Below are 27,939 nucleotides of genomic sequence, written 5' to 3' on the forward strand. Positions count from 1 at the left end.
TGCTTGAAAATCGAAAACATGCAAATTTCACGTCACACACGCCAATCATCTTTCAGGAGCGATTACTGTAAAACCAACTATGGTCAAAAGGAAGTGCAAATGGTCATTATTATCATATTGACAATGACTGACTCAGATATGTCTCAGTTTTTTCAAACGTAAATTAAAAATGGAGTTCCCTTACTTTTTAAAAAAAGTATAAATACATAAAACAAAAAGTTAACCACCTCGGGTTATTTTCACAATCGACCCGTGAAGGATCCGGGGTAGAATAGTTCTTCAGCAACCCATTCTTGTCATAAAAAGGCGACTGCTTGTCGTAAAAGTCGACTAACGGGATCGGGTGGTCAGTTTCGCTGACTTGGTTGACACATGTCATCGGTTCCCAATTGCGCAGATCGATGCTCATGCTGTTGGTCACTGGATTGTCTGGTCCAGACTCGATTATTTACAGACCGCCGCCATATAGCTGGAATATTGCTGAGTGCGGCGTAAAACTAAACTCACTCACTATTTTCACAATCGTCAATATTTTTTTTATGATGTCAGTGAATTATCCCAAAGGTAAGACTGGGTGTAAGAACACAGTGTTGTATGAAAGATAACAATAATTCTCTGAAAAGGTGAATCTGAAGTTTGAGTTTAGCACCAAATGTTGTGTGTTTCGTACTGAAATTGCGAGTGCTTCCGACGATACCATTTTGCCTTTAACTGATATACCAAAAGGCCTGGCGCTCGGCATTAATGGGTACAACAAGGACTGGTCGGCTCGGAGTCAGTATATATACTCAACTCAGTATGTGTATCAGTTGGGTATTCATGCTTCACTGCGGCATGGTATCTCAGTGGGCTAGCACTATAAAACCAGCTTCCGTCTGGGCTAGTACAAGCAGCCGCACATACACGTACACATACACACGCATGCACGTCGTCATATGAGCGAAATATTCTCAAGCAGGACGTTAATTTCAATTTCCCCTCACCTGATATACCTAAAGGCATCGGGTCGGTGTTCCAATGCTGTTTTCGTGACAGAGTAATACCAAAGAGGTTCTTGATGTTAAATACCTTGCCTGGCGCTAGTCACTAGTTGAATCCGAGTCAGTATGATGTTTCTGAATGGGGCTGTGGAAACTGTATTGCCACATATTAAAATGTTTCTTTAAAACAGGTTTTTACCCAAGTTCAAAGCCATATCGTTATATCACATTTGAAAGAAATTAACTTTATGACAAGATATAACTTTCTGCAAAAATAGTCAGTTCTTACATTTTCTGTGATATATGACTAATGTTTTATATGGTCTTAATTGATAAAACGATTGTGTTTTATGTGCTTTTACGAGAGTGTGTATTTTGTAATTTGTAATAACATTGGTTAGGTGATAATAATTATGAGTCACAATGTTTAAAGTTTTGAGTGTTGGTTGTGGGTCACATTTCGAGTCATATATGTTCAGTGGCAACAGTATTGTAGCAGCACGCCTTTATGATAGCGCTCCAGAGTTACCTCCCTTGGGCGAATGTTTATGTGTTGACATCGTCATGTCGTATGTTCAACACGCTTCGAGAAAGATCTTAGTGGTTAATGATACAGCCATGCTTGGCTGGAAAGTTCGAGAATCTGTGTCAGTATATATAATGGCTGGCTGTTGTATTGTGCGACACGCAAGCACTGACACACGGAATTACATTGGACTTTCGATGTCACTGGAGTTGCCCATCGTTGTTTGCCCCGGCTTCGCCCTTCGTCACATCACCATCGTCTGACCCTGACACTTAGTGCCTGACTGCTTTCATCTGCAAACAAGCTCCATTTACAATATTTGATCTCACTGTGATTACCAAGACTCTGGTGAGTTAATATTTTATATATGTGACCCATAACTTTAGATCTGTGACTTAAATTAGAAATCTGTATTCATTGTAGCTTGCTTATTGTTTGCCCAATATATTATTGAATATTTTAGACTTGTCTGTGTTATATTTTGCCTTTTGTCACGGCAATTATTTAACCGTAACAGTGCACATGATGGTATTCATAGAACTGAAGAGGAACCCCTTTTTATGTTTGATATCGGTGTTAGGATCTACACGAAACGTCGCATCTATTGCAACAAATAAGTTATCCATCCATAAAAACGTGTTCCTCTTCCTCATACCAGCTTCTAAATGCCACCGATAAAAGAAATTCATAGTAACTGTTTTTGTTTTTTGTAGCGAATAGCTGGAAAATTGCTGATGCGGTGTTAAGCAATATCCATTCATTCATGGGATATTTATGATGTAATGCGTAAGCGCACAGCGAATAGTGTTATCCATGTAATAAATATATCTGATGAAGGTGGCGCTTCGATCTGATAAATATGCAAATGGCGTTGACTGGCTGGAACTACTGTATAACCCCCTGCATCTGTGCAATTATAATAATTTTACTCAATATCTAATATGAAATTTTTCAGATATGTTTTGATAAGGGATTCCCATGTGCCATGTCGAGAGACGACCAAAACACAGTTGTTTCTGACGAGAGTTTACTTGTCACTCATCAAACACTAACGTCAAGGTTACACATTGTCACACTTTCTGCGGGACCAGTAATTAAGTGATATTTCTGGCACACAAATAAAATATAACAAAATACCTCTGATGGCATTAATGGGCGCAACTTAATGTTACAGAGGCGGAAATCGACAGAAGCTTTTGAACGCCAACCCTTAAGGTAATGGCAGTTCAGGTCTCTCATGACAGGGTTGTTGCACATATCGTTAGAGAATCAATCAGCAATAATTGTGGCACCCGAGGTGTACTGCACCAAGTGATGCCACAAATCAAATATAGGAATCAAGCAGCAATGATTGTGACAACCAAGGGGTACTGCACCAAGTGAAGCACAAATCATATAGCAATAGCAATTGTGACAACCAAGGGTACTGCACTTAGTGATGCCACAAACCAACCATGTCCTTAGCCTACTCACAGTTCATTTCACCTCTGCAGGTTTGGTCACACCGACATGTCGCTGTAAGACGGCGGCCGGACTTGGAAAGCAAACCCTCAGGGTCGAAAGCACAGCAATATTTCCCTAACATTTTACGAGCTTGCCTCAAAATGTATTGACCGTTTACAAGGATATTAATTTGCAGACATTTCAGCACAAATTTCCGAAGGTAATGCATTACATAATTACATCTGGAAGATTGTCTGTTCAAAATTGTGACAACTGCTTTGTTGTCAGAGTTAAGGATAATTTTCTTCCCTTTTAAGATATTTAAACCCAAATGTTAACTGCAACAAAAATAGGTAAGAATTCAAGGAGGGTGATGTTTCATGTTAAATTGGGTTTGTGCCACGATTGCGGCCAACACCTGTACGCCCATCTTCGGTCAAAGTACAACCCAAATCCTTTACAAATGCCCCTGCACTGTCTGTATACAACTGAAGCATTGTATTAGTTGTCCAGAATCTATCCATAAAGAATGAAATGCCATTGTGATTCTGTAAGAAGGATTACCATACTACCAGATCCTCTTTAAGTGCTGTGGTCACTCTAATCTTGTGGTGGGATTTTCTTACACTCCATACAGCATCAATTGTTCTGCGGAGAAAGGCTCGACAGATTGGAATAGCATGTAAGAAGAAGGTTAATAAGCCGACTAGACTTTCCAACTGTTTCCTTGCAACTTTCTTTTTACTAAGAATAAGTTGAATTTTAAATCTGGCATCAGCAATTTTGTCCTCTGTAATCTGTAGTTGCTGTTTGACAGAATCCAGTTTGAATCTTAGAAATTCAATACTTGTGCAAGGATGGATAGTTTTATCTTCTGCAACTGGAACACATAAATCAGAGCAAACTTGAAGAAATGTTCTCAAAACCACTTGGCACTCTGTTTTGTCAGAAGGATGGCCTCCAAAGAAGAAATGATCCAAATAATGAATGAGATCTCCTTGACACTCACTGAGATAATTGCTTTTTGACATCCCATTGTAGAAACTTTGCTGATGCTGCACCCCATTAGTAAAACTTTATCCACATATTTGTCTTTGAATTCAATTCCCAGCAGCTTGAAATTATCGGGAGATAAAATTTGAAAATTAAACGAGACTTACCTGTAAGGTGAAGTTTGATATAAATTCTCCCAGGTACCAGGGCACAAGTGAGATCACATGAGATTGCGCATGCGCAATCGGGTTTCAGTCTTTAAAGCCTGTACTGTGAACTAATGGATACCCTACAGAAAAGAGGGTGGGAAGGAGTGGCATGTGATCTCACTCGTGCCCTGGTACCTCGGAGAATTTATATCAAACTTCACCTTACAGGTAAGTCTCGTTTAATTTTCAAATTCTCCTCCAGTACCAGGTCACATGAGAGACCACATGAGATTTTAAAGTTAGTTCACAGTACCTAACAAAACCACCATAAAACAAGGTGTCATCAAACATATTTATTCTAACTAGTTTTCAAATTTATAACATGTTCCATCATCAGGTATCACACAAGATTGTTAAGAAAGCAATATTATTGTACAGGCAATAGTACCCTTCTCTCATGTCATATAATGGGCTTACAATCAGATATACCTGATATCTCAAATCTCAGTTATTAAGCATAATAACCACAACTAATGAATAATGGAAAAGCTCCCAATTTTATGCTAGTTGGAAGAAAACAATGTGAAAGGCATAGCCATACCTGATATATTGATCACTGAACATCACAAGACAAGTGTAACACATTATGGAAATGCTACAACACTGCTATGCTATTTGTAAGAAAGCAATTGTCAAAGACATAACCACTCAAACTCAATCTGACTTAACACTTCCATTACTTATACTGATGATCCATGTGATAAAATGGCATTACCAAATAAGCAGTTTGACAAGACAGGTTTTTCATAAAACCTTGCAAAAACACAGGTAGATGACCAGCCGGCTGCTTCCATAATCTGATGCATGGGTACACCTGCACTTGAAGCTGCACTTGTAGAGGCTGATCTGGTGCTATGTCCTGAGAATATAGACACATCTACACCGGCTTCTCTCAAAACGGTCTTAAGCCACCGGGATATAGTCTCTGTTCCTACAGCTTTGTATGGTTTAGTAAAACTTATCAACAGCTGAGGAGATGACCTAAGGTCTACAGTCCTATCTATATACACATCTAAGCAAGAAACTACACATAGGCTTTCAACATCAAATCTTTGCAACTCAATAGGTTTCAAGTGACAGCCTGGTCTAGACTGTTTTAGCAAATCCGTTATCTTGAAAGTTACCTTCTCTCCACTCTTGATCATATTATCTATACTCAAACACTTAAGAGTCTGGGATCTCTGTCCAGTGACCAATGCCAAAAACATTGTCAATTTCACTGTTAAGTCCCTGAGTGATAATAAATTGTTCATCTCCTTCTTCTTAAGAAAATCTAGCACTACACTCACATCCCAGGCCTGTTGATACTTGGGGAGTGCTGGTCTAGAGTTAAAAACACCTCTTATAAACCTTTTAACCAGCACATGTTGTCCTATAGGAGTACCTGAGGGTAGGCATAAGACACTAGATAGGGCACTTCTTGCGGTATTTATTACACTGTATCCACAGCCCCTGTCATACAACTGGGTCAGGAAACCAATCACAGGTACAGGGTCTGCTTCAAGTGGATTTAACCCAGAATTAATACAGAATTGTTCCCACTGAATGAGGTAGGTCTTATACTGACTGCGAGTACCTGTGCGCCAAGAACTCATAATAATTGAAATAGATCATTCGGAGAGACCAAGGTCTTGAAGACTCTCCCCGACAAATGGCACACTAGAAGTTGCATTTTGGCAGACAGGGGGTGAACAGCTGCTGGCTTGTAGGGTAACACTGAGTTGTCTTTCTTCTGGGAAGAGACCTTGGAGCGGAGAGACACATTTTCATTGCCACTGGGTACCAACTCTGATTTGGCCAGTTGGGTAGGATTACCAGTCCTTCTGCCTTGTCTGACCGAATCTTCTGGATCACTTGTTCCAGGATGCTGAATGGGGGAAAAGCATAGAATTTACATGGAGACCAGTCCCACATAAAGGCGTCAACTAAGAAGGCATCTGGATCTGGACGCCAAGCAATGTAACAAGGTACTTGTGCATTAAGACGGGATGCAAATAAGTCTATTGTGGGAACAAAGTAGTGATTGGTTGTTTTAGTAAATAATGTCTTGCCCAGCATCCACTCAGTCTCATCGTGGAAAGTTCTACTCTCTCTATCAGCGTCAATGTTCTTACAGCCAGGCAAGTGTGAAGCAGATAACCACATGTTATTGTTCATTGCAAATAACCAGATTTCTTTTGCCATAGTATGACAGTTCTGAGATTTGGTACCCCCAAAGTGATTAATGTAAGGCACTGTAGTTGAATTGTCAACCCTTATTCTCACATGATTTCCTCGTAACACTAGGGCGAATGATTGGAGCCCAAATAACACAGCTTTCAGTTCCAGGTAATTAATGTGGTCCGACAAAACACAATCATGAGCTGCCCACGCACCTCCTGTTTTCACATTCCCTTCATACAGCACAGCACCCCATCCCTGCAAGGATGCATCGGTAGTCAGAACCTGGGTGGGCATATCACGTGAAATAGGGACAGAACTGCCCTCAATATTGTCATTCCACCACTTCAGGTCTTTTCTACAAATATCAGAAATTTGCATCATAGCATCAAAGTCACCCTTGGCATTGTTTAATGCCAAATTTTTCTCAATTTCAAGTTGTTTCGTGAACAACAAGGCAAAGGGGATTGCAATTGCATAAGCAGCCATGATTCCAGTTAGTTCCGCAATATCACGGATTGTAACACTTTGTTTTACAACAATACAAGAATATTTCTCCTTGAACTTTGTCACTTTTGACTGTGTAAGAGAGATTGTCATGGCCGTTGAATCGAGCACAAATCCCAGAAACACTATGGACTGGGAAGGTACAAGCACTGACTTTTCACAGTTAATCACAAATCCTAAATTTTCCAACATATCTCTTGTGACATTAATGTTGGTTTGACATTCCAGTTGGGATTGTCCTTGTAAATACGAGTCATCTATGTAAGCAACTGAGAGAAAACCTTGTTTCCTCAAAGTACTATGCACTGATTTCAGCAACTTCGTAAATACCCGAGGTGCAGATGTCAAGCCAAATGGCATACATGTGTACTGATACATCTCACCTCTCCAGATGAACCTAAGAAAACACCTATCTGCCTCAGCAATGCTAATAGAGTAGTATACCTCTTTAAGGTCTATTGACCCCATAAAACAATTAGGTGTCATAAGTCGCATTGCTGAATGTAAATGTTCCATTTTAAAATGGCACTTCTGCACTGATTGATTTAGTGATTTCAAGTTGAGAATCACTCTAAACGATTCATCTGGTTTAGGAACTAAGAAAACAGTGCTGATGTACTGATTGGTAGAAGGGGTAGCTTTTTCTAATACACCCTTTTTTAACATTGTTGATACTTCATTGTCTAGATACAGTGCCTGTTTACCTCCCAGTTTAGTTTCCCTAAATGAAGACTGAGAAGGAAAGTCAGCAAATTCAATGTGGTAGCCTTTAACAATTTGATGGATATAAGGGTCAGATGTTAAAGTTTTCCAAGCCTCGAGATGATATGATATCCTACCACATACTGGAAGACTCTGTATAGTATCATAAAAACTCACTCTTTCTACAGAAATTTTGTCCTTTTCCCAGCTCTTTGAGGTCTGCGGCTGTATGGGTGACTGAACTGTGGGCCGCCGTTTCCTAAAAAACGACCCCTTCCTCTCTGTGAGCCACCTCTTGTACCTCTGAAGACAGGCGGTCTACTTTGGCCACCTCTTTGATAGGGATGAAAATGATGAGATGTCACATTATGTACCTTGGTCACCAACTTATTGGTGTCAGTCAGTTCTTTTATCTGTTCAGATAAATTATCCCCGAAGAGATATTCTGTGATTGGGTTGGTGTAGGCACAAAGTTGTTTAAATTCAGGGCGTATGTCCCCTCTAATTGCGTCCCTCCTCTTCAAACTGAGGTCTAGATTAGCTGAGGCAATCAAGGCAATGCCATCTACTAGCTGTGTCACAAGGTAGGACACATAAAATGTTTCCTTATTGCACAAAGTGTCCACCACCTTCACAATTGGAACTAACCCCTTGCATATGGAGTTCTGCACTTTTTGCGCTCTGATATCTCGTAACTTACTGTCTGATTCCATGATACGCCATATCTCGCTGTGTACACGGGGTGGTTGTAACTTGGGACAGTTTTCAGGGCGGGCGTGTTTTTCGAAGATTTCTGCCTTTTGCTTCTCATCAAGCTTTGTGCTAAGCAGACCCTCCACTAAATCTGCCAATTCTGTTTCGATCCGTGGCCCTGTTTGTTCGGAAACTTTGAATACACTGGCAATTTTTCCCAGATCACACACCGGCTTAGAGGGTTGACTGGGGGCCGCCATATTGTTTTGATGAGCAGGGGAGCTAACTCCAGCTGCTTGCTGCTCGGAGGGCCGCTGAGCGGTGCTAGGTGGCCTCAGACCACAATTATTTTCCTTCTTTGCTATCTACAGTGACATGCCAGTGCACCATAATTAACATCGGTCGTAGGCTGTTCTCCTGTTGCATGCTGACCAACCTGCCACTTGTCACTTAATCGGCAAAATATGAGCCTGGGTCGACCATGTCATTCTTTTTTATATATTCCTCCTTGGGGTTCCTATAAGCATTTAAATGTCCATTTAAATTGCCTACGACAGTTGTAACAATATTTGAATAAAATATTTACAAAACAAAACTATGTTTTGTCTTGTGAGACCACCCTTACAGGGCCCTCCGGCCCCTACAGCCAAGAGCAGGTAACTCTAGACCGTAACCTCGTACCTCACTTTCCATGCTGTCGTTTACCGGCAAGATGTGGGTCCATTCGAGAAGGTTTCTTTTCCCTGCGCAAAATTATGAGTGTGTCAGAAACAGCAACTGTATGTATGGTTCTCTTTTTTCCCTGCATGGGCGATTTGGAGGCTTGTTCTGAACTTTTTCATTCATAATTTCTAGTTGTAACTTGGTACCTGTCGCGGTCGGCTCGCCCGGTGCGTGTCAAGATGGCGGACAGGTCCCTTCGCTAGCCCCCCTGTTCATTGGTTTCCCGTGTGGTTTTTCAATGTTACAGGTGGTTATAGTACTTTTTATTTATATGTTGTTACATGTAGGGCGTTTCCGCTGCTAGCATTTTCTATCTTACGCTAAAAGTCGTAATTGTTAGATATGTTGCAGTGCGTATTATGGTTATTGTCAACTGTATGCTACGTTGTCGCATTAATTGTGTCGCCCATGCATGTTTTTTCATATATGTATGTGTGTATGGGGTTGATTGCTGCACAGGTTTTTTACTTGTTGCAGTTTAAATCCTGTACTTCGTGCCTCGCTGCCATTCCCGTCAGGGACACGCACGAGGTGTGTTTACGTTGCCTCATCCAAACTGATCATGAGGAAGAGGGGTGTCCGGCGTGTGCCATTTTCACGCCTCAAACTATTAAGGCATGACGGGTGGACCGGCTGTTTTACAGCAACCTGCTTCGGGCAGGGGGTGATATCTGGGCTCAGGATACCCCGTCCAAGCGTTCACACAAAAAAAGGGGTCTACGGGAGCCGCTTCCCATACGGAGCCGGCTCCCAAAAGAGCTAAGGGTTCCAAGGAGGCTTCGTTGGAGAAAACTAATACTTGCGGAGACTTGCCGACTGTGGGGGGTGCACTGCCTCATGCCACACGTCCCTGTCGACGGCAAGTTGTCCCTATTCCTCCGGGAGTGGGAAGCAGCCAACTCAAATCCCTGGGTCCTGTCCACGCTCAGGGATGGCCACTTGCCACAGTGGAGGCGAGATCCTCCCTCCTTCTCCGGGGTTCGGCACACGCCTGTGCCGACCTCCCGCGACAAGGCGGACCGCGCTCCGTGCCGAAGTTCAGTCCTTACTGAACAAGGCAGCCATCGAGGTGGTTCCTTTGGGTCAGCAAGGAGAGGGGTTTTATTCCACCTACGTCCTAGTGACCAAAAAGGACGGAGGGTTCAGACCCATTCTGAATCTCAGAGGGTTGAACCAGTTACTGGAGATGCCGTCTTTCAGGATGGAGACACTCAGGTCAGTGATCTCCTCCGTCGAGACAGGGGATTGGCTTACGTCAATCGATCTCAAAGATGCATACCTCCATGTTCCAATGCACCCCGAGTTCAAGAAGTACCTCCGGTTCTCCTTCGACGGGACGTGCTACCAGTTTCATGTGCTCCCCTTCGGCATCTCCACGGCGCCAAGGGTGTTCACCAAACTTATGCTAATCCCAGCTCAGTTAGCTAGGTCTCAGGGCAGGTGTTGTCACCCGTACCTTGACGATTAGCTTCTCATCGTCAAAGTCCAGAGGACTGTGTTACAGTTTCTCCAGTCGCCCAATGCGTCGGTTGGCCAGTTGGTGGCTTGGCCGCTGTCAGGGATCGCCTCCGTGCGAGCGGAATTCCTGCACCAGTTGCAGACACAATTCTGGCTTCGCGGAGGGATTCGACAAAAGTTCAATATGAGGATAGATGGGCCTGTTATTCGCTCTGGTGTGTCAACAGGGGGATTCTTGATCCCTTTTCTACAGATTTAGTCTCTGTTTTAGAATTCCTCCAGTCTCGGTTGGACGCCGGTCTAGCGGCTTCAACTGTTCGAGGATATTCTATGGCTATTTCTGCGTTCCATATTCCTGTTGACGGTGCTCTCTTGGGGCAGCACCCTCTTGTGCAGCGCTTTTTAGCAGGCGTGGACAGAATCCGTCCGGTTGTCCGGCGGATTAGTCCCCCGTGGGACATGTCAATCGTTCTTGATTGGCTGTCCGGTCCACTGTTTCACAATCTGTCGGCTCTTTCACTCCAGCTGTTGACGTGGAAGACGGCGTTTCTTGTGGCGGTGACTTCAGGCAGGCGGGTTGGCGATATTCACGCAATGTCGGCCGATCCCGCGCGCTTACTGTTTTTCACAAAGACAGAGTTTGCATACGGCTGCCTGATACTTACCGTCCTAAGGATAGTCCCTTCCATGTGACGGCGCCTATTGAGCTCCCAGCTTTCACTCAGCCTTCCCTGTCCGGTACCTCTCTACGACGTGCTCACGCCTTTAGATGTCCGTAAGACACTTAAGGCTTATATCAAACGAACAAGGGGTACCCGTAAGGGTAACCAATTGTTTTGTTGTTACGGCGGGGTTCAGGCTGGTCTTCCGGCGACCAAGCCAACCATTTCTCGGTGGCTTGTCTCTGCCATACATATGAGCTATACTCAAACAGGGCGTATCCCGCCTGTATGGTTGAAAGCTCATTCGGTTAGGGCAGTTGCTACATCGAAAGCTTACGCTGCAGCCCTGCCCATTGAGGAGATCTGCTCCGCGGCTATTTGGAGCCGTCCGAGTACGTTCATCCGTCATTACCAACTTGACAGACTCTCCAGTGAGCGTGCTCGGTTGGGTCAGTCAGTTCTCTCCAGTGGGCATGGTTCCACCTCTCTAGCCGATTGAGCTTTCGAGGATTTTATTATGTGAACCATTCTATGCCAAATTTTTTAACACTGGTGTTGGGTTTTAAAAATCTTGTTTACATATTCCCTTGGTGACGGGATTTATGTGGTGATGGTTTTTATTCCCATGTCTTTTGCATTCTGCTCTAGACTTAACTGGCCTTGGAAACTTGGCTAAATATATGTATATATTAAGGCATTTCGTTTCTGGTGGCTTATTGCGGGACCCTTATCTTCGCTTCCGAGTAGATTACGGGAGGGAGGGAGGGTGTGTCTCGTTAGTTTGCATTAGCGAGGTTTCGCTGGGCAATTTACATATGTTCGACCCTGACCCTGGCTCATGCCCCCGCCTGATTGGCTATGGTGGACACGTGACCGGGTCAGTGTGCTTTTTCTGCTATATTTAGCTTGGGAAATTCCACTTCTTGTCGGGGGTGTTTTCTGCAGACAGAATGCCGCTCCTTAGCTCCGTCTTTAGGAGTCTGTCTTATGCTTATAAGTACCCCAAGGAGGAATATATAAAAGAATCGAACTAACCTGTAGAGGTTTCAGATTCTTTGAATATATTCCTCCTTAGTAGTACGCCGCCGCCCACCTCCCACATTCTGTCTGACGTCGTTCAGCATGGAAAGTGAGGTGCGAGGTTACGGTCTAGAGTTACCTGCTCTTGGCTGTAGGGGGCCGGAGGGCCCTGTAAGGGTGGTCTCACAAGACAAAACATAGTTTTTGTTTTGTAAATATTTTTATTCAAATATTGTTACAACTGTCGTAGGCAATTTAAATGGACATTTAAATGCTTATAAGTACCCCAAGGAGGAATATATTCAAAGAATCTGAAACCTCTACAGGTTAGTTCGAATTTTGCTGTATCCACTGTAAACAATGGTCACCGGAAGTTACGAGCCGAAACACACTAGACAGCTTTGAACTTGGGGTCAAATCAAGGAAGGCTGGTGTCAATACCATGAGTAGATTGTGGACCCAAAAAATTTTGCAATAAAGTACAATGTCTTACCTTTCATTTAAGCTATCACAAGTCACCCTGAAAAAATTAGCACAAGCAGAACAGCCCATTTAAACAAGGCACTATATTCTCATATTTTACTTCCGGGTCATGGTAAAAGTTAAGGGGGGGTAACTGTGGTCTGAGGCCTATCAGGACACCAAAAAGTCTGCAAATTAAATAAAACTTCATCAATACTAAGCCCAGACACTATGTAAGGCTCACAGAAAATTTGAAAGCCCCAACTTGACTTATACTCCTTTTCCTCCATGCTGTATCTCTGGCATTTGAGTTCCCCGACCACGTCATACCAAAAGACGTTAAAATATGGTACTTGTTGGTCCCTGCCTGGCGCTCGGCATTCATGGGTACGACAAGGACTGGTCGGCTCGGAGTCAGTATAATGTGTCTGAGTGGGGTATTCATGCTTCACTGCAGCATGGTATCTCAGTGGGCTAGCACTATAAAACCAGCTTAAGTCTGGACTAGTACAAGCAGCCGCATATACACATACACACGCATGCACGTCGTCATATGAGCGAAATATACTCAAGCACGACGTAAAACCCAATTTCACCTCACCTCATCTGGCATTTGAGTGTTAATTTTGGGCATGAATTAATTTCAAACACAATTCTAATTTGTTTATAACTCCATAACCAGGTGGAAATTGACAAAAACATCAAGTGTTCCTCTTTTGTTATTGCATGTGCTATCAAAGGACACTGGTTTCAGTCCATTAAAGCATTTTTTTCCAAAAAAATTATATTTTTATATACATACATGCATTTTATACTAAAATACTTCCATTAAAGTTCATATTTTTCAACAAAAATGAAAATTGAAACTGTTAAATTTTTATTCATTAGAAAGCCCTATCTTCCCTCGTTAAATTGATTGGCTGCTCAAGTAGCTGTGTACAGCCAATCAAGTGCAGCGAGTCACCAAGCGTAACCACTCTCACCTGACACCTGACCAATACGCGACAAAGTGTCAGTAGGTGTGTATGGCTCAACTGCGAGTTACACCAGTGGCACAAGACATGTGTATGTCTTGAGTTTCCAATACATTTTCTAATACATATACCTGCTTGTCAGTGCCAGTGACAACACACAGAGATGGGATATATAGGTAGATGCTGTGCTCAGAGCTCATTAGTTCTATTCGACACAATCACGATGAAAGGCGACCGCAAGAGAATCAAGTCACAGTTCAGCAAAGGCCATACTCCCTGGAACAAAGGTCTCACCCTTGAATCGGAAGAGTCGGAAAGTGCCTCTCCACCCCAGATACCCAGGACAGTCACTAGGTTGAGTGCAGAAGACTTCTCCCTGGTCACCAAGTCAAGGCTGGATGGCACTGGGCTGTCAACACCTGACTGCGATGGCATCTCTACTTCAGTGAGGCTGCTGCGTCCCACTTCAACCAGCAAGCATGACCTGAAACAAGAGTCAAGCAAAGATGACTTGGAGGGTATGCGACTAGTCGACAATGAAAAGGTGGCTGAAGCATGGAACACAGCTCTCATGACTGCATCGGTCAACATCCAGTGACTGTGACGACCCTCAGCTGCAGATAGCCAAGGAGAGAAAATGGGAGCATGCTGGAAAATAACACTGAAATGTGTCACATGTGACTTTGTAGCAACTGAAATGAAGTTATACAAAGAAATCGAGACGGGTAAACCTGGGCCAAACCCAGCAGCACCCAACGTGGGACTTGCCTTGGGTCTACAGGACACACCTATAGGAAATACGAGAGCAAGGTTACTGATGGCCAACATGGACATTCCACCCCCATGCAGGAGCAGTATGCAGAGGACCTCCAACAAGGTGGCTAAGGCTGTAACTGAACTTAACACTAAGGATGTGGCAGAAAAGGTGGAGTTAGTGAAGGAAGTTAATCGAAAGAGGGGTACTGAGCCATGTGAGATGAACATTGCTATGGATGGCCGATACAACTCGACAACAATAGCAAGCAGGAAGAAGCCAGGGCAGAATGCATCACAAGCAATCGGCATCGCCTGCGAAACTGTTACTGACAAGAAGTTCATCACCGGTGCGTCATTCCAGAATAAGCTCTGCTGGACTGGTGCCTGGCTGAAAGGAAAAGGCATGGATGTGAAATGTCCAGGGGGGCACCCAGACTGTACTGCGAACATGTCGGCCTTCACTCCATTCTCTGAGTTCAAAATGGGAGAGGACATTGGTAATCAGCTCGCACTACAGGGTGTACTCATAAAGTATGCCACAACCGATGGGGATTCGAAGTCTGCAGATGGAGTAGACAAAGCTCTCAAAGTGTTGGACCCAATGTGGAAGGTGCAAAGGCTAGCTGACCCCACCCACTTGGCTCAAGGACAGTTCCGACAATGTCCGACAGGCTCAACAATGGCCCTGGGACATCAGCAATCGACAAGTGCGACCATTCTGGGGTGAAACTTTCAAGCCGAGCTGTGCGGTCACTTGAACAAATGGACAAGGAGGCTACCTATCACAAAGACTATCAGAAAAGCCTCAGTGTTGTGAAAAGGAAACTTACACAGCATGGAAGCAAGATCTGTGAACATTTGAAGTCTAAACAGACTGACAAGCAGAGTGGGGACTACAGAAAGGGTCAGTTAGACCCTGTACCGTGTTTCAGCAAAAACCATGAACATTCTTATTCAAAATATTGAAACTGTGCAGTGATGCTGCAGAACTGTATGTGCTAATTACTTGCTAAAGACAGATACTGTGTAACTATAAGTTTAAATACATCATAATGTCTCTAAAGCTATGTGTTGTGAATAAATGCTATGTCACAACCAACTGTGACTGTGGTGAAAATCAGGAAATTTGAATAAAATTTTACTATATTATATGATATAGTATTTTTCATATACTTTGCCTTTGTTTTTCTGTTCTCCTATAACTTCAATGCCAAAAGGAAATCTGGGAAAGGTGCATGGCCTTTACACACACCCCTGTTTACACAGGCCACTCTGTCTGCATTTATGCTGTGTGGCTCAGCAGACAGGTGTTCGACATAGGTGCATTTACTGTTGTGGCACAAATGGCTGATGTCGTAATCACCTATGTCAAAGCTTTCCCTGAGTACTATGAAACTCAGCCTGTGAGCATGAGTAGTACGCCACTGGTAGGCTATGGGGCAAAAATACCTCAATACCCCATACCCACTGTGCTTGCATGCTCCAGTCCACATATGACATACGCCATTTTCTTCACTGAGGACTGAATTCTTCACAAACTTGGCTCTATATCTTTTGAAAAAGGCTTGAATATTAGCCATTTTAGGTATCACATGCATCTAAAAGGCACGTGCGGCGTAGTGATACATACATTCACCATAATGGAACCAATATGACTAAATATGATGCGTCCGCTCACTCACTAAAACAATATGCAATCAGAAAATTGAAATAAATTCATAAAAAATGTAAAAAAATATATTTTCAGTTGAAAACACATGTATACATATTTGAAATGTTCCTGTCAGTAAATATGCAAAGTTTCAAGTGAATATTTTGAAAAATAACAGACATATAGCAAATTAAACACTTGCACTACCTTCACCATATCAGGCCTCAGACCACAATTATTTTCCTTCTTTGCTATCTACAGTGACATGCCAGTGTACCATAATTAATATCGGTCGTAGGCTGTTCTCCTGTTGCATGCTGACCAACCTGCCACTTGTCACTTAATCGGCAAAATATGAGCCTGGGTCGACCATGTCAATTTTGCTGTATCCACTGTAAACAATGGTCACCGGAAGTTACGAGCCGAAACACACTAGACAGCCTTGAACTTGGGGTCAAATCAAGGAAGGCTGGTGTCAATACCATGAGTAGATTGTGGACCCAAAAAAATTTGCAATAAAGTGCAATGTCTTACCTTTCATTTAAGCTATCACAAGTCACCCTGAAAAAATTAGCACAAGCAGAACAGCCCATTTAAACAAGGCACTATATTCTCATAGTTTACTTCCGGGTCATGGTAAAAGTTAAGGGGGGTAACTGTGGTCTGAGGCCAGGTCCAGCTATTGGCTCGCTTGCCTCTGAGAGGCATTGCTGTGAAACGCTGTCGTCAGCTCTATAAATAGACCCGTCGCACTGCGAGCCCTCTGGCTCGTAAAGGATATGATTTTCCAGTTCTGTGACTTTGTCAAGAACTTTCTTTATAACTGCCATTTGATTTTTCTCCATTATATGAAGTGCCTGTGTGAAAAACTCGGCACCTTTGTCCGCACTTACACTTGTTGAAAGTTTGTCAAAATGACCACTGGTCCCTTTTGGACAGCCAATAGAGATACTGTCACCAGATTTCTCTTCATCAATGTTATTACATTCAACACTCGGGGTTGTTTCCTCTGAAACAATTTCTTCCCCATTGTTCACTTTTGGGTCTGATGATAACAGTTCTTGTCTCGACTCCCGCTTTCGGGCAGACGAAGACTGACCCAACAATTCATCTTGTAATTTTGCCAAGATGGCGTACCCCGAGTTGGTGAAGCCATGGGGGAAAAGGTAAGAGGACAGAAAAACTTGACAAAATGGGACTTACATACGCCGAGTGTGAATGGAAACCGTGCCCAAAGTTCCAAGTAAACAAATCCAAATGTCCAAGAAAGTCACAAAACACAAGAGCACACAAATTCCAAGAATTGAAGAGCTGATCAACAAAGGCTTCGACTTCTACCCGAGTTCACATTTGCACTGAAACCCGATTGAGCATGCGCAATCTCATGTGGTCTCTCATGTGACCTGGTACTGAAGGAGAATCCATATTCTGATTTTGCCATGTAGCACCCAGGCCCTAGTCCTTGAATCATAGAGATTGCAACATCTATTGATGAATACTGCACTGAACAGATGAGTGGGTCAATATAGTCATTTACTGATTCACCCTCAGGATGAGATAAATGATGAATTAGTCTGAACTCCCCAACAGCTTTCTTAGGGATTATGCCAATGGGCGAAACAATCAAATCTTTAAAAGGTGGTAGTCAAATGGCCCTGACATCCTGTCATCTTTTTAAACGTATCTCTTTATCCAATTTCTGTTGAATAATATTTTCAAATTTGGGATCTCTAGCTGACAACAAATTTACAGACTCCCTGGCACACAGTATTGTAAACATGATTTAGTTCCGAGTAGTAAATGTTCCGGTTCGGAATAAATGCCGTGAAATTGAGAATGGATAACACGAATAAAAATTCCGCACATACGGCAAATATTCCATCGAACAGGAACAAATACCGTAGGCCTAACCTATTCCAGTCAGTATTGAATGCAAAATGGACTCATCCAACTTGTCAACATCCAGGATGTCTACTAACTTCAACTTGGTAACATGTTCACTAACCTGGCGACTGACTGACTGTAACTTAGTTACATATTGACTGTAACCTGGCTACTGACTGTAACTTGGTTACATTTCGACTTTAACCTGGCTACTGACTGTAACCTGATTAATGAAGGTAACTTGGTTACATAATAACTGAACTCTTTTTAACACAAGATTCATTTAGAATCATCAGTTCGGATTCTGGGGAATCTACAATGTATTTTCCTAAAAAAAATTAAGGAACTTTCACACATGATAATTGCTTCTTGATAGCCACATGATTTGTTCCATATGGAACAAATACCGTAGGAAAATCTTTTTTTCCTTTCCGTTCCCCCAACGACCCAATTTTAAGACCACCCCGACAAACAAAACCCTCTTTTAGACACTTTATGATGTGTGTGGAAGTTCCTCTTTACCCGGAATAAATTCTGTGTGTGCGGAACGAAATAATTGTTCCCCATGCACTATTACAGGAACAAATGTTGGAATGAAAAGTTCCAATGGAACTTTTACTATGGGGGAACCAAATCTTTTTTACAGTATACCTTTGATATTGTAGACTGAAACCCTTCGTGAAACCCTCTGCCAGAACTGAGAGATGAGCGTCCACACGTTCAGGGTAGTTTGCCAGTTCACTAAATAATCTAGTTACGTTGATTGGGGAGGGTGCCGTTAACTGGAGGTCTCTGAAATGACTTTGTTTTGTAGCATGTCAGCAGATGAGCAACGGGTTATTGGATGATTTCCCCCACAGGAATAACACACATGAGGATATTTACAATCCCTCTTTGTACAAACCTTTCCTGGCTCATTGTAATCCCAACAATAGCCGGACATTTTCATGCCAGTTGATTTTTAAGACCCCTGGAAAACATGCTTCCCTTGTTGAAATTTCCTTTCCGGGAATTGCAGCTTACATATTATAATAACCAAAGTTCATTGTTGATATTTCCCCAAAAATATGTAATTTTTAGAGTAAAATTGATATTTTATACTTATCCTGACTCATGCTCTTTTGCTTGTCTTCTTCTTCTTGCGAACATAGTGGAACACTTGTATCTCCTTATTTGAAGCTCCCTTCAAAATAAAATCACTAATTGGTACTCACCACGAGTTGCTCCCCTTTGCTTCCCCTGGCGGGAAAGGTGTCGCCACCCTCTGGCCATGTGCTCCACTCTCTCCTGATTTAGCGAGCCCAACACTTGAATTTACAGGGAAATCCAAAGTGTTATGTGGGGAGGATGGGAGGGCTAACCTCATGAGTCAGGATAAGTATAAAATATCAATTTTACTCTAAAAATTACATATTTTTCCTTATCCTGACTCATGCTCTTTTGCTTGTAGCATCCTACGGAACGGAGGTGGGTAACAGAATACTTTGGATTTATAATTAGTGATTTTGTATAGATATACTGTAATATCTGTAATATCCCTACGGGAACTTTCATGAAGGCTTAGATTTAGGATGTTTCCTGTATAAAGAAAACCATAGGTTATATAAAGCCATTAAAGGGGAATTACATTATGAATATATTGAACAATACATATAAATTATATATATATATATAGGTGACTCTGATAGAGGCACTGAAATTGACTATACCAAAGTATATGCTTAAGGTTGAATACTTAAGCTGAACATATATACATAGCCCTAAAACTCCGTAGAGTTATAAGCTAGATGAGTATGTATAAAATACATATTAATCTTGTGAGGATAATATTTTAACGCCTACGAGGGACTGTCAGTTGCTGAGCGAGGACCAGTGGTCCGAAATGGTGAATGCCAGAGACATCTTCTGTAGTGATGTCTCTCAGGTAGTGATTAGCAAATACCATGTTAGATTTCCAATAGCATCCTTCCATAATCGTGTTCAAGGAACAGTTACCGTGTAGGGCGAGGGTAGAGGCCAGTGCCCTGATCTCATGTGGATTTGATGCTGTTGGTGGGTCCAAGCCTGCTGCCTTGTAGGCACGGAGAATGACAGTCCTTATCCAAATAGATATTGTGGTCCGTGACACTTCTGTTTGATTCGTAGGCGATAAGGGGATGAATAAACGTTTGAGAAATCTTCTCCTTGTTTTGGATCGTCGTAAATAAACTTTGAGCGCTCTTACCGGACACAGTGATAGGTCTTGTGTATCTTGTGATCCGAGAATAGAGGATAGCGCCGGGATGTGGAATAATCTGTCTGGTTGACCTGGCAGTTGATTTTTTGCGATGAAATCCCATCTTAATCCGAGGTGCGCTGTGTTATGATTGTCATCAAACTGTATCCTCTCGTAATCCAGAGCGTGAATTTCAGACATTCTTGCTGCTGTGGCTAGCGATAGCAGAAACAGTGTTTTCTGTGAGAGAAATTCAAAGTTTGTCGATTCCAAAGGTTCATAGACCTCACTCGTGAGGTGTTGTAACACTACATTCAGATCCCAAGCTGGGGCGTGGAACTTCCGCTTTTGGTCCTCCAATCGGAAAGCTCGTAGTAAGGCCAGTAACTCTGGAGATCTTGTCAATTTGACACCCGTTCTCATGGTGATTACAGAACTAAGCGCGGCAAGATATGTTGATATCGTTGAACCTTTTAAATGTTTGTTTTGGCGTAGGTAACACAAATAGTCTGCCACTTGAGGTTGTGAAGCCTCTCTTGCTGTAAACCCTTTCTTTGTTGCATAATTTTCGAAACTGTGCCACTTGTCGTCGTACAAGTTACGAGTTGAGTAACGTAAGGCAAGCGTGACTGCTTTTGCCGCCCTGGCAGAATATCCTCTCTTGTTTAAACACATTTGTATACAGTCCATACGTGTAGTTGGAACATTGCTGGGTTTCCGTGCACTTGTTTGGTGTGAGGATGAATTAACAGGTTTGCGCGCTTGGGTAGCTCCAGTGTTGGTTGACCGATTTCTTGAATTAGTATGGGAAACCACGTTCTGGCCGGCCAGTAGGGCGCGACCAAAGTGAGTTGTAGGCTCTGTGTTTGTCTGATTTTCTGTAATACTTGAGGTATTATTGCTGGCGGCGGAAACGCGTACGCATTGAGGCCTTCCCATGATAGACTTAGAGCGTCCGTTGCCCAAGCTTGGGGGTCTGGGACTGGTGACACGAATGTCGGTAGCTGATTGTTGAATCGCGTGGCGAATAGGTCTATTAGCGGCGCTCCTAATTGCTTGATTATCTGTGCAAAAATTTCCCTGTTGATCATCCACTCTGTCGGTGATGGTAGATGAGGCCGAGAGAGAGCGTCTGCTAGTATATTTCTGGCTCCGGGAATGTGCACTGCTCTGACATGTAGATTTAGATCTTGTATTAAATCGAACAGTTGAAAGCTTAGGTTCAAAAGGTTCATCGATCTCGTTGAGCCTTGCTTGTTTATGTAGAACGCCACTGTCGAATTGTCTGTATGGATCATTAGGCGCGCATTTTGTAGAAATGTGCTCCAATGTAGAATGGCGTTGATTACAGCTTTCATTTCTAGACTGTTTATATGGAGTTTGCATTCTTGCTGATTCCATAACCCTGATATCGTGTGGTTGGTGAGATGAGCTCCCCAACCTTGGAGTGACGCGTCTACATACAGATGGGTTTTGTATTCCTGCTCTGCTAAACAAATCCCTTCGCAGACATTCGATTTCTTGGTCCACCATAGTAGATGCGGTCTGAGATGTTTCGGTAGACTGAATGGTTGTACATCGTTGAGATGTGCGTTGATGAGGACCTGTAGGGGACGTAACTGTAATCTGCCTGTGACAGTCATGTCTTGGGCTGATGTGAGAAGACCTAGTAGGCTCTGCCATTGTCGCAGTGGTAACGGAGAGAGTAGAGCTGGTGGAATGGTCTGCTGTATCTTGAGCCAACGGTCTTCTGGTACCAAAATACGGTTGCGATTTGTGATGAATCGAATACCTAGGAACTGCAGGTCTTGCGATGGTACTAGGTCCGACTTGCGTAAGTTTACTAACCAACCTAGTTGTGTTAGTAGCTTTATGATGTAATTTAACTGTAGTTTGAGACGCAGTGGATCTTGATCTACTTGTATCCCGTCGTCGAGGTAAAACGCACTGCGTAGCCCTTGACGATGTAGAAATTTGATAATCGGTTTCGTTATCCTCGTGAATAGCCAGGGGGCTGATGATATTCCGAATGGGAGTACTTTCCACTGGTAATGTAGCCCTTCTAGAGTAAATCGTAGGTATTTCCTGGAATCGGGATGAATGGGGATGTGCAGGTAGGCATCCTGTAGATCTATGCTGCCCATGTAGTCCATAGGACGAATCATCTGGCGTAACTGAGGTAAATGTATCATGCGAAACTTCGGTGGTTTGCGTAGATAGTTCTTGTTGAAAAAGCTCATGTTGTAGATGAGTCTGTATTTCTCCGTGGAGTTTTTCTTGGGAACTAGGAAAACTGGGGAGTAGAAACCTGGTTCGACGTTTGCTTGATCTATTACTTCTATGGCCTGTTTGGATAGGAGTGATGAAACAGCCTCTCTTATCTTTGGTAGTTGTTGCGCTTGTAAATCGAACTTGGGGGGTTTGATTGTCAGCGGAGGCTTGGCCTGTAGAGGGATACGAAATCCGTGTTGAAGAATGTTGGAGACGTAAGGGTCTTGCAATATTCCCCAGTTTTCCCAGTGTAGTTGGAGGCGTCCACCCACTTGAGCTGGCTGTACTGGAACGGCTGGGGGTGGAAGACTCCAGTCGTTCCGAACCTGTGTTTCAGCGTCTATAATTGCGGGAACCTCTGGGTGTCCTGCCTCTTCCTGATCCTCCTCTATAGTTGCCATATGGGCGACGAAAAGAATCTTTACCTCTAGAGCTGGCTATCTTCCTGTCTCTTGCTCTTTGTAGGCCCGTGAACTTAGATCTGCCTGAGTATCTTTGTGAAGTCTGACGAATGACGCTGGCTAGTGTGTCCATCGATCTAATCATAAGGACTTCCCTGGAATCCTTAGAGACTTCCTTGGCGACTTTGTCGATTTCTCCGTCAAAGATGGATGTTGTCGACCACGGGGCTGTATAAAGTGGGGCTGTAAAGTTCTCCCCCCAATTACAGGAGGCGAGGAGGCCTTGACGACGAGCTAAGGTCAGTGCTGCTGAAACAGATGTAAGATGATCCGTTAAAAACTGCTGATCTTTCTTTTGCATAAGTAAGGCAGAATAAATCATTCTATCATCTTCCGTCGTGGAATCCCGGAATCTAGTAATAAGAGTCTCATTGATCGTCCTAGATCTATTTAACCCAAAGAACATACGTCTCGTCATGGTTTCTATATGAGCCAACTTGCGATCATCCATCTTGTAAATCTTGTTCTTTACATCGCTGATGATCTTATAGTTCTCATCGATGTCCTGGGCCTTGTAGAAGGAGTCCATGTTATGCGTGGAGAACTTCTTGGCTTGAAAGTTGGGCAGATGTGGTATCTGAACTTTCGTAGCTTTCTGGAAAGCTGCATCTAGATTCTGTGGCACTGCCGCAATCGGGTCGATCGGGGGTAGAGTGATTGCATCTGGATCATCTTCCTTCATCAAATACGTCTGCGCTGTATTGCCACTTTTAGATGGTGATGTGAGATCTAGGTTATTGACCATCCAATACCGTATCTCTGCATCAGAAAATATGATTCCTCCATCATCCTCAAAACCATCATCATTAACAAATTGTAGATGCTCTTCGGGACTGCGTGTAGCTGTCTGTATATCTGATGAGGTTTGTGGCGATCTAGTTGACTTGTGCGCCGCTCTATGTGGAGATCTGACGGGTGATCGACCTGGTGATGAACGAAGTGGAGATCGTCTATGGGATGATCTTCTCGGAGACTTGTGAGGTGAATGTTGATAGCTTCGCGAAGCTCTTCGGCAGTCCCTCGATGTTCTTCTAGATGATGAAGATCTGGAATCATATGTCCTTCGCGAATGCCTTCGCGAAGCTTCATTTGCGTCCGGTCCGGGGGATCGATGATATGACCTTCGCGAAGGCTTCCGTGATGTCTGATGGTCTGAGTCCATATCTAGAGATGAAATCGAAGATGGTGATGATCTCTCCCGCCTTCGCGAAGGCCTTCGCGAAGGCTGTACATCTAGGTCCTTCGTCAAGGTGGTGCGGGACTTCCTTCGCGAAGGTGACATCGTCTTGGCTGCTACGTTGACGGGGGGTGCCTCTGGGGTGCTGTCTACGTTGGAGCCTTCGCGAAGGCTCGGACCCTGCTTGCGCAGTTTGTAGTGGTCCTCCATGATGTTCATAATCTGCCGCATCATGTCTTCTGGGATGATCTGTGACGAAGTCGTCGGCGTCTTTTCTGCGATGGGGTTCACATCAATGACGTCTGACGTCGGTGTAGAGGCATCAGGCTGCATGGTGATCTCTGCAGAAGTCACAGTCGCTGACACCGGTCGCTTCTTCTGCCGTAAGTCGGGGATGATTATCGGCTGATCATCGTAGAGGCCCAATTCTGCTGCTGGAACGATCTCGGCTGAGAAAGTTCTTGCTGTCTTCGTAGATTTCCCTTTGGAAGTCTGCGCTGCCCTGGGTGTCCTCAATCTGCGTTGAGACGACGATGAGGCCCTCTTAGACTTGGTCTGCAATGACGGGATGTCTGGGGAGGCCGGTCGTTTCTTCGAGGTAACGGACTGCGTCCCACGTTCCTCTGCCGCAGGGGTCTCTAGCAGAACACCAGACGGGAGAGGGTCGATCGCTAGCAGCTGACTGGATGGAATATCTGGACTCTCTGCCATGTTTTGCCCTTGTTTGCGTGATCTATCTGCAGCACGTCTTAAGACGCAAAGATGATATTTATTAAATGCAGAATGAGATAAATTAATGCAGTAACTGCAACGTGAATTAAACGCACACGGCGTAGAACAACTAGGGCATATTACATGTGGATCGGAGGCAGAAAAACGTAATCTACAAATCGTACAGATTTTCATCAACGTAAAGCTAGCTGAACAATCACGAATACACGTGAATAAACAGTAGAAATACGATAATTAATCAATACAAATAGTAAAGGATACTAGCTATACCTCTATAGTAACCTATGAGAGGTAAAAACTAAGAGATTATCAAAGGATATGGTGTGTAAGGAGACACAAGGCGCTCTCACATCCTGCTCACTGGGCGAAGAAGGAGAGAGTGGAGCACATGGCCAGAGGGTGGCGACACCTTTCCCGCCAGGGGAAGCAAAGGGGAGCAACTCGTGGTGAGTACCAATTAGTGATTTTATTTTGAAGGGAGCTTCAAATAAGGAGATACAAGTGTTCCACTATGTTCGCAAGAAGAAGAAGACAAGCAAAAGAGCATGAGTCAGGATAAGGAAAAATATTTAAAGATTGTATTTTTTCACTCATTACTCACGTATTAAATGTGAATATTAGCAGAACATAACTCCAGATTCAAAGACAGGTGAACAGTTAGTATTTTGTCAAATAGCCATGGGCAGCAATGCAGGCTTCAATGCGGCGGGGCATACTACTGATCAAAGAAGTTAGAAAGTTGTGGTCCATGCTGTCCTAATATCGGACCACCTCTTCTTCATTTCAGCAATATTTGTCAGATTTTTCTTATTGACACTTTCCTTCATAAGTCCCACACATTTTCTACTGGATTTAGATCACGTGAGCAGATGGAAGTAAATGTCTCTCGACAATATCTGTGTTCCGCTCACTGTTCATATTCCCTTCAAATACACAGAGGGGCGTTGCACCTAACACAGATATGCCACCCCACACGTTAAATTTCGGACTGTACTTTGGGCGCTGATACAAAGGTTTTCCAGTTTGTTTGGTCCAGAATTTCAGTGTATTAGGAAACAGCCACATAGAACTTTCATCTGAGAAAATAGCATTGTCCAAGTTAAAATTTCTATGCTGTAAGCACCAGTTCAACCTTCGCTCCTTTTGTTCAGGCTTCATGATCTGTGATGGAATCCCTCGACTTTTCTGCCAACCCATTGCAGGGCTCGACTTAGATGTTAACCTACTTGCACCATGTGCAACCTAAGATAAAAACCTAGTTGCACCAGTCAAATTCCAGGTGCACTGTTTTTAATGCAATGTGTATTATCAGAAATATGCTATTGAATTATGTAGATGTTTTATTCAGAAGTTTACCCACTCAAAAATTGACTTGTACCTGGTGCAAGTTAGACAAATAACTAGGTTGTACTTTGTAATATTGGGTTGCACCAGTGCAAGTAACAAAGCACTAAATCGAGCCCTGCATTGCATGCAGCTCAGTTCTAATTGTCTCCTTACAGACAGCCACAGTTCCTCTATCAATCATATCCAGCCTTACGTTTTCTAAATTCCTTCGTTTGTTTTTAGAAACAAAAATACCAAGCTGCCTCCTGTCACCGACAGTCAATTTTCTGGGCCTACCTGCGCCTCGCTAGTGCTCATCGCCATATCCATTTGCAATTTTTTCAAAACACGATAAACAGTGGACAAAGGGATGCTTGTTCTACTTGAAATCACTTTAGCTGATCTGATGTCCTTGTTTTAATACTCTAAAATCAACTTCCTCTTCTCTAAATCATCCATACTGAGGATCACTGAAAATGTCGTCTGCTAGCAAGTAAACAAAGGGGGATAACTCTTCACAAACTAATGAAAAAGGATTAACGGAATTGTCTCTCTTGATAGAAACCAAGCACTTCTTGATAGCTGGTCAAGGTTGTTTATACTAGAAATCCAATTAAACATATTCCTAAAATTCCCAATAATTTCTGGTCATACAATACTTGAGAAAATCAAGAAAGCTGAGGTCCACTCAAAGATATTTCCAATTTCCTTTGTTTGCCGAACAACCTCGATCTGACCCATGCTATTTAGCTTCAAAGACCCATGTGATTAATCCATGTTCGAATTTCTGACCAATAAGCTGATGTCAATATATTCGCCATTTCTGATCTTTTCTTTGATGGTCTGAGGGACAAGCGCACCAACGCTGTCAAATACTGACTCTACCGACAGATTATCACCAGCTTCAAAACTCGTATTGAAATTATTGTTACCTGTAGTAGTGGGAGGGCAGTTATCATTACTTGTATCAATGTCAATACATATCCCCGACTGCTCAAGAGAAAACTCACCTGTTTGGTTTCCTGCGTCGCACGTGACTGACGCCTCGCTCGCCCCGCTCGGCTCGCCAGCTACACTGTCATGTACTGTCGTCTCTCGCCTCGACTTTCCTCTGGTTCGTTTCGGCTGCTTGGCCGGAGGTTGCGACTGCTTTCGTTTTCGTTGAGGTTTGCCTCGTCCGGACATGGTTCATCAAAATAGGACTTTAAACTTCTACATTGAACTGTAGGCGTCTGTTCGGTCTGCTTGCCAGCTTTGAAAAGGCCACAGCCCGTTTAAAGCTATCATGCACGTGCTAACTGACGAGTAACTTGCCAAAGGGAGGCAACTCTTGCCAAGTAGCCTGACCGCCTATTAATTCACTTAAATGAATTTATTAAATATAAAATTGAATAAATTGTATTATTACTGACCTGGGGGGCATTGTACAAAACAACCGTAGCGCTATTTGTTTAAAGATTCCCTTAACTCCTTAAGTTTTAACCTTAGGCTTTTGCGAAGGTTGACACCCCGTTGCACAAATCTACCTTATGCTAAGGTAGCCTTAATTCAGGTGAAAATTTAACGTTATTCCGAACCGACCTTAGTGTTCTTTCAAGTAGTTTCAAAATGGCTACATTCTTGTTGACGTGTGAGGAAACTGGTATAGAAGCGTAATTTTGGGTAGAACGGTGTCGGGTATATTACCGAATAACTAACGTGACCATGACACATCTAATTCCTGTTGTGTTTTATTATATGAAGCAATAAGTAATATTCACAAAGAACTGTTCAGTGGGAATCATATTCACGCACAAAGGCAAGTAAATCCTGTCTACCAATTATTTTGCTAATAGATATTCCACATCGTCAAAATTTAATTTTTTACTCTTGCCGATTCTTCCGAACAGCCTTGTTCTATTCCGAACAGTCATGTCGGGCTATTCGTAGCCTTAAACCTTATAGTCCATGGGCT

The 27,939-nt window shown here is 43.1% G+C and overlaps 1 long non-coding RNA gene across 1 annotated transcript; it reads right to left on the reverse strand.

Moving 5' to 3' along the window:
- Positions 1 to 841: 841 nt before the first annotated feature.
- Positions 842 to 27,789, reverse strand: LOC124291088. Its single transcript, XR_006902138.1, has 4 exons — positions 27,780 to 27,789; positions 19,970 to 19,980; positions 13,135 to 13,144; positions 842 to 983 (listed from the first exon to the last, which is right to left on the reverse strand). It is a non-coding gene; the product is annotated as an uncharacterized LOC124291088 (long non-coding RNA).
- Positions 27,790 to 27,939: the final 150 nt, after the last annotated feature.

The sequence above is a fragment of the Haliotis rubra genome, unplaced genomic scaffold (genome assembly GCF_003918875.1).
Source record: "Haliotis rubra isolate DU_JTF1 unplaced genomic scaffold, ASM391887v1 Scf480, whole genome shotgun sequence".
Classification (NCBI taxonomy): Eukaryota; Metazoa; Mollusca; class Gastropoda; order Lepetellida; family Haliotidae; genus Haliotis; species Haliotis rubra.